General features: G+C 42.1%; 1 pseudogene; it reads right to left on the reverse strand.

Annotated features, from left to right (window-relative positions):
- Positions 1 to 200: 200 nt before the first annotated feature.
- LOC116857030 lies at positions 201 to 1,570 on the reverse strand (annotated as a pseudogene).
- Between the last annotated feature and the right edge of the window lie 6,924 nt (positions 1,571 to 8,494).

An 8,494-nucleotide genomic window follows, 5' to 3' on the forward strand; every position in this document is an offset into this window, starting at 1 on the left:
AGTGGGTCTCAAAATTCTGTGACAGATTTTTGGTCAAGTTGTTGCCACTAAAAAGTACTGATTTTAAAAAACTAATAACTTAAAACTGCCACACACACACACACACACACACACACCAAATTGTCCACAAAACATTCTCCTTTCCTTCTGAAGGTTTTTACGATACATTGTTATCATTAACCAGTATTTTACTATTCAACTTACAGGGCCAATTGACGCAAACAGTTCTTGCCAGCTCCAGCTGCCTCCTTGTCCCCTGCTTTGATGACACCGACAGCAACTGTCTCGTGTCACGAACAGCAAAACGGTCCAGAGGAGGATAATCAGAGAAGTTCTCAGCACACAGAGGCTTGCCAGGAACCATATCAATAATGGCAGCATCACCAGATTTCAAGAACTTGAGACCATCTTCCAATTTTTTTCCAGAACGATGATCTATCTTCTCCTTCAGCTTGCAAGCAGTGTGAGCTGTGTGACAGTCCAGCACAGATGCATATCCAACACTGATGGGCCTGGATGGTTCAGGATAATCACCTGAGCTGTGAAGCCAGCTGCTTCCATGGGTGGGTCATTTTTGCTGTCACCAGCCACACTGCCACGATGAACAACTTTGACGGATATGTTCTTGACATTGAAGCCCACATTGTCCCCAGGAAGAGCCTCACTCAAAGCTTCATGGTGCATTTCAACAGACTTGACTTCAGTTGTCACAATGACCGGAGTAGAGGTGACCACCATGCCAGGTTTAAGAACACATCTCCTCTGGGCCCACAGGGACAGTACCAATACCACCAATTTCATAGATGTCCTGGATAGGCAAAAGCAAGGGCTTGTCAGTTGGACGAGATGGCTGCAGAAAGCAATCCAGAGCTTCAAGCAGTGTAGTTCCACTGGTGTTCCCATCTTTACAGGTGACTTTCCATCGCTTGAACCAAGGCACGTTAGCACTTGGCTCTAGCATCTTATCACCATTCCATCCAGAAATTGGCACAAATGCTTCTATGTCGGGGTTGTAGCCCATTTTCTTAATGTAGGTGCTGATTTCCTTAGTGATTTCCTTGTATCTCTTCTGGCTGTAGGGTGGCTCAGTGGAATCCATTTTGTTAACACCAACAGTTAGTTGTTTCACACCCAGTGTGTAGGCCAGAACGGCATGCTCATGGGTCTGTCCATTCTTGGAGACCCAACAAATTCAAATTCAAATTCGCCAACACCAGCAGCTACAATCAGGACAGCACAGTCAACCTGAGATGTGCATGTAATCATGTTTTTGATAAAGTCTCTGTGTCCTGGGGCATCAATGATGGTCACATAATACTTGCTGGTCTCGAATTTCCACAAGTAGGTATCAATGGTGATACCACGTTCACGGTCAGCTTTTAGTTTATCCAAGACCCAGGCACACTTGGAGCCCTTTCCCACCCCCACCCCAGCCTCCTTCTCAAATGTTTCCATGGTTCTTTTGTCGATCCCATCACATTTGTAGATCAGATGACCAGTAGTGGCAGACTTGCCCAAACCTACAATGACCAATGACGACGATGTTGACGTGCAACTTTTCCTTTCCCATTTTGGTTTAGGTTGAGCAGTGGTTTTCACGACACCTGTATTCTGGCGGCAAACCTGTTGAGGAAAAAAAAAAAGAAGTTAAAATACCATTATTGTCACATCATATTAGGGGAACATGATATCAATATGGCTTATCACTGGTGATGTTGACCTTGATCACCTGGCCGAGATAGTGTTTGCCAGGTTTCTCCACTATCAAGTTACTCCCCTCACCCTTGATGCCCAGTTTCTATACTCTATACTCTTCTCTTTGGAAAGAAGTAAGGGCAGCCTCACCCTTGATGCCCAGTTTCTATACTCTTCTCTTTGGAAAGAAGTAAGGGCAGCCCACCCTCAAGAAGAGTGTGTTTGTGTGTGTGTGTGTGTGTGTGTGTACTAAGCTTCACCTCCTTAAGGCTGGAGTAGCTACCTAAATTATTTGGGATTCTGCCTGGGGGATTTGTCTCTTCTCCAAGGAAGGTTTGTAATCAAGGAAATTAGACTGCTAGATTTGGTTTGGGGAGGGAAACTCTGACATCAGTGTGAAGAATGAGCTACAGAAGCTACCAAAAGATCAGATAAGATGTTCTGAGACAAACTAGGCCCGAGATAAAGACCTGGACAAGCTAGTAGCCCTGGGAATAGAGAAGAAGGTCCTACAGGATTTGTGGGGAGGGTGGGAGGGAGAAGATAGAATGTCAGTGCGGGAGGAAATAATGAATCCATGTTCACTTTATTGAGACCTCAAGGGAAAGATATAAGTATGCTGAGAGAATTTTTCCTGAAGAGCTTTGATCACAGCTGGAGTTAAAATGTTGACAGTTCTACACTTGATCTTAGCCAAAAGGCTGAGAAGCGATTAAAATGTCGACAGTTCTAAACAGACACCTGAAAGGTGAAGCCATAGGAGGGGCTGAGATTATCCAAGGAGAACACGTAGTTGAAGAAGAAAGGAGGAATAAGGGAAGAAATTCTGGGAACACCAATTATGTGGAACAATATATGCCAAGTTCCAAATTAATAGATGAATCATTTTGGAACGTTCTGCGTTTGCCTGCACCAGTTCAAGAACCACCTAATAATCAAGGAAAGCTTTCTCTCTTCATGTAATTTAGTAAACTTTTCCACATAGATATTACAAAGGGACATGGTTTATCCAAAAATGAAGCATGCCAGTGTAATTTTTATATGTATTTTCAGAGGACCAGTAAAAAAAAAAAAAAGCAAGTTTTCTTTTTTCAATTTAAAACAAACACTATTGTTCAGAGCAAGAATTTTTAAAAATTCAAAATTGGAGATTTAAGAGTAGACTTTGTTTTTTAAACTATTCTTTTAATAAATTTTAAATTGTACGATATTTAAGACATTCAAGAATGATGACTTAGAATTGATAAGTGGGTTCCGGGGTGGCTCAGTCATTAAGCATCTACCTTTGGCTCAGATCATGATCCCAGGGTCCTGGAATGGAGCCCCAAATCAGGCTCCCTGCTCAGTGGGGAGTCTGCTTCTCCCTCTCCCTCTGCCTCTCCTCCTTGCTCTTGGTCTCTCTATCTCTCTCAAATTAATAAATAAAAAAATTTTAAAAGATTTTATTTATTTATTTGACAGAGAGAGACACAGCGAGAGAGGGAACACAAGCAGGGGAGCATCAGAGGGAGAAGGAGAAGCAGGCTTCCTGCCAAGCAGAGAACCCAACACAGGGCTCCATCCCAGGACCCTAGGATCATGACCTGAGCCAAAGGCAGATGCTTAATAACTGAGCCACCCAGGCGCCCCAATAAATAATTTTTTTTAAAAAGATGGTATTTGCTTTCAATTTGTTTTTGTAGTGTAACTAAACTAAATCTCTAGAGAATAGAAGATATTAGAGAAAAAATGTCAAATCATGGGGAAAAAAACATTAGTCATCAGAAAACCCAGGATCCATTTCTGATTCTCTTACTTACTGGGCAATCTTATGGCACTTGGCATTTCTGGGTCTCTCTTTCCTCATTGGTCAAAATAGGGGTGATGGAAGACCTGCCCCCAAAAGATAGGTGAAGGGCTGAAAAGAAATAGATGAATGAAACTACTTAAACATGAGAAACACTGGGAAAAACAAGATGTTGTTATTATTGAAAAAAATTCTGAGTATATTAAGAAAAAGAATAAGGACTGGAATATCAAGAAGAGAAAGATAAGAAAATCTCAGCTTTTAAGATTTCTTCATTCATTCAATTTATTGAGCACACCTATAATTATGGTGGAATATTGTTTGGTGCTAAGGAACTCAGAGTTGCTTTTTTTTTTTTTTAATTTAAGGTTTTATTTATTTATTTGACACACAGAGATCACCAGTAGGCAGAAAGGCAGGCAGAGAGAGAGGGGGAAGCAGACTCCCTGCTGAGCAGAGAGCCCGATGCAGGACTCGATCCCAGGACCCTGAGATCATGACCTGAGCTGAAGACAGAAGCTTAACCCACTGAGCCACCCAGGAACTCAGAGTTTTGAAGGAAGGTAAGTGATTAAACGGATACATAGAGAGGGAAGTATACTATGAGAAAAGTGAGTAATTCTGCCTAGGAAAGGAGAAGTTGGCTTCTCAGAAGAGGTGACATTTGAACTGGATCTTCGTAGATGAATTGGAGTTTGCAGGCGAGAAAATTTCAGGCAAGAGACAAAGAAGTCGCTAGAGCCCCAAGAAAGGACTGTGAGGGGGGAAAATGTACAAACACATCAGAGGAAGGGCAAGATGAGTTTGGGAACTTGTGAGGCATTCAATGAACATGCAAATGACTTGTCTCATTAGTATGTAAATGAGTGTTTTCTTTTAAAAAGCTCATTTTGTAAAATGAAGTCTCATTAGTTTCAAAATTCTGTCCATGCGGCAGACTCTAGGCCTGAAGGATTACTGACAAAGGCTATTTGTACAAGTAATTTCTGTTGTAGTTTTTCTCATTTTAAAAAATCCTTACACTGGTTACAATGATAAGGATTTTTGATGAATGGTGAAAACTTTTAATAGTCACACCTTGATTAGATTAATACTGTGCTATTGTTTTTTTTTTCAAGTTAAAAGACACTACATTTCATTTTCCCAGTTTTAAAAAAATGCATTAGGCAAGTCATAGCAAGTAAGCCACCCCTCCTTTTCTAGCTACAAAGTTAGCGTCACACAAAGCTTTCACTCATACAGATAGCATTCCTAATGGTCTGAAGGCACTGAAAAACTTGTCTAAAAGCATCCCAAAAGTTGCTTAAGAGTCAGACATTGTCCTCTGTGCTCTTTTGTTCCTTAAATTCTAACAGTGAGGAAGAGTTTGCCTACCTGTCAGAATAAAAACAAAGCTAACATATGATTACATTCAATTAAATACAAAAAGTCTGAGATAGCTTAGTTCCCCAGTCTAAAGAAGGTATTTACTGGGTGGCTAGAGATTAGTCAAAATTAGCATGGAAAGGGGCACCTGGCTGGCTCACTTGGAACAACATGATTCTCGATCTCAGGGTTGTGAGTTCGAACCCCATACTGGGGGTAGAGATTAATAAAATAAACAAATAAATAAACTTAAAAAAAAGTAAAAAGAGGGGCACCTGGCTGGTTCAGTTAGTGGAGCACACGACTCTTGATCTTGTGGTTATAGGTTGGAGCCCCCACATTGGATATAGAAATTACTCAAAAATAAATTCTTAAAAAACAAAAACAAACAAAACAAGATGAACATGGAAAGACTCCCAAAACCAAACTCAAGAAAAAAGAAAGAAGTACTATTAGAAATTCACCAGAATCTAGACCCCATTGAAAGTGTTGGCTGACAGAATATGTCCCACGGTCCACCAGCATGGTGCGTTTTTTTTTTTAAAGATTTTATTTATTTTTGGAAGACAGAGAGACAAAAAGTGCACATGAGTAGAGGGGAGGGGCAGAGTGAGAAGCAGACTCCTCATTGAGCAGGAAGCCTGATAGGGACTCGATCGTAGGACCCTGGGATCATAACCTGAGCTGAAGGCAGTCACTTAACTGACTGAGCCACCTAGGTGCCCAGCAGCATGGTGTGATTTGACACAGACTGATTTTTTTTTTCAAGATTTTATTTATTTGAGAGAGAGAGATACAGTGAGAGAGGGAGCACAAGCAGGGAGAGTGGGAGGAGAAGCATGCCTCCCACTGAGCAGGGAGCCCAATATGGGGCTTGAACCCAGGACCCTGGGATCATGACCTGAGCTGAAGGCAGACACTTAACAACTGAGTTACCCAGGCACCCCTGATTTTTTTTTAAAGATAATCTCTGTGCCCAATGTGGGCCTTGAACAGATTGAGCCAACCAGGCACCCAAGACAGACTGATTTTAATGATTACCATCTTCTCTCAACCTAAATTGTATAGAAAAATTTCTGCTAAACCCGGGAACTATAAGGTGCACATTGAGATACTGTAAATGACAAACACAAGCAGAGAGTGGACCTTAGTGACTCTTTAACAAAAGAGGAGGGTTGAATCTCAAAACTAGAACTTAGTGATACCAGTTAGAGATTTATACTAAGACACATTTTTCAGTTTGGGGTTTACCGGTTACACACGAGACCCGTGGGTCCTTGTTATTTCCCCAGATGTGTGGGACTTGGTTCCACAAGCTGCAGCAGTAGGGGAATCCATTGGTACTCTTCCCAAACAATGGGTGTTCAAGGAAGAAGCCAATTAGGTCTTAAGGGTAACGCAGAGGAGGAGTTACTGAAAACTTACTTGAGGGATAAAAAAAAAAAGATCTTAATAATACAAGTTAGAGATAACACTTCACCAGATATCCAAATGTTCTTTTTTTTTCTTAAAGACTTTATTTATTTGATACACGGAGTGAGAGAGAGAGAGAGAGCACAAGCAGGAGGAGTAGGAGAGGGAGAAGAAGGGTCCCCACCCAGCAGGGAGCCTGATGCGGGACCGGATCCCAAGACCCTGGGATCACAACCAGAGCAGAAGGCAGACCCTTAACTGACTGAGCCAGCCAGGCGCCCAAATTGTCCTTTAAAACTATAAAAATAAGGGGTGCTTGGGTGGCTCAGTCGGTTACGCATCTGCTTTCAGCTCAGGTCATGATCCCCGGGTCCTGGGATCGAGCCCCGTGTAGGGCTCCCTGCTCGGGAGAAAACCTGCTTCTCCCTCTGCCTCCCCCTTGTTTGTGCTCTCTCTCTCAAGTAAATAAATCAATAAATAAAATCTTAAAAAAAGAACAATATAAATAAAATAGTATGGTACTGATGAAGAAACCAAAGTGATGAAACTGAATGGGGAGTTGGAAAATAGACTCATATATATGAGAAGTTAATGTATGATAAAGTTAGTATTTCAAATCAGTGGACAAAGAACAGCTTAGTCAGTGAGAAGGGTTAGAAAAATTGGCTATCCATTAGGGAAAAAAGACCCATACTTCATGATAAACAACAAGGATGAATTAAGCGTGTAACTGTAAAAAAAACAAAAACAAAAACAAAAACAAACAGAAAAACTCTTAAAATATTAAAAGACCTATATGGGATTGTGTTTATAAGCCTGCTGGGAGGGGGGGCGCCTGGATGGCTCAGTCAATTAGGCATCTGACTCTCCATTTCTGCACAGGTCATGATCTCCGGGTCATGAGATCGCCACCCAGGCGCCCCTGAAATATTGATAATTTTAACTAAGTAAAAATTTAAACCTGCTGTCCCATTTTAAAAGACACTACAAGTTTTGGGGCGCCTGGGTGGCTCAGTGGGTTAAGCCGCTGCCTTCAGCTCAAGTCATGATCTCAGGGTCCCGGGATCGAGCCCCGCATCGGGCTCTCTGCTCAGCGGGGCGCCTGCTTCCTCCTCTCTCTCTGCCTGCCTCTCTGCCTGCTTGTGATCTCTGTCAAATTAAAAAAAAAAAATCTTTAAAAAATAAAAATAAATAAAAGACACTACAAGTTTAAAGACAGGCAGTAGAACAGTCGAAAAATCTGTGTGACGTATTTTCCAGTCAAGGAATTAATATCCATAATTTATAAAGAACCAGAGTGTAAGAACAAAGAGAGAAGCACCTGGGTGGCTCAATTGGTTAAGCCTCTGCCTTCGGTCCCTGCCCAGCAAGGGATCTGTTTCTCCTTCTGCCTGCCGTTCCCCCTGTTTGTGTGCTCTCACTCTCTCTCAAATAAATAAAATCTTAAAAAAAAAAAAAAAGAATTCAGTTGGTGAATGAGGTAAACATTTCGCATCACAGAACTGATTTAATTTTGCAAGTCTATCCTATGAAGATTGGTTACATTCTCTGTGGCCATAAGTCATTCATTTCGGTGTCTGTTAACAGATGTCCAGTCGTTAGGCCACTCCGATGTACACAAATGAGAGGGGCACACAAAGCCCACATTTCCACTTGTCTGATTTGAAAGAGCAACATAATTTTTTAAAAGAATGGTACAAAAGGATGTCTCGATGATTCCTCTTTGAAAGGTGTTTCCGGTCCCATCATGACCATCTGCCACTGCCCGAAACTAGTCCATCATTGTCTTGCCCCTGGCCTATGGCAGCAGCCTCCCAGCTGGTCTCTCAACCCCCAGTTTCCTCCCCAGTGATCCATTTTCCATATGGCAGCCAGAATACACTTCTAGAATGCAAATGTAATTATGTCACTCCTCGGCTTAAGGGGCTCTCTGTTGCTCTTTAGAGAAATCCTCAACTGCTTAAAGAGCTTGGAAAGCTCTTCAAGACTTTGTTCTCTCTCTCCGACCTCCTCTTTCCCCATTTCGTCCTTCTCTCCCCCAACTTCAACTCGGACGCTCTAGACATCCTGAACTTTCAGGTCCTCAAAGAAGTTCTCTTTCCCTCACCTCTGAGCCTTTGAACTGCCCTTCCCGCTGCCTGGATGGCTCTTCCCACCCCTTTCCCAGGCTCTCTCCTGGCTCATCCTTCAGGTGTCAACTTAAATCTTGTTTTCTCTGGTTGTCTGGATTGTGCT

The sequence above is a fragment of the Lontra canadensis genome, unplaced genomic scaffold (genome assembly GCF_010015895.1).
Source record: "Lontra canadensis isolate GAN:19392208 unplaced genomic scaffold, GSC_riverotter_1.0 scaffold116, whole genome shotgun sequence".
NCBI classification, from domain to species: domain Eukaryota; kingdom Metazoa; phylum Chordata; class Mammalia; order Carnivora; family Mustelidae; genus Lontra; species Lontra canadensis.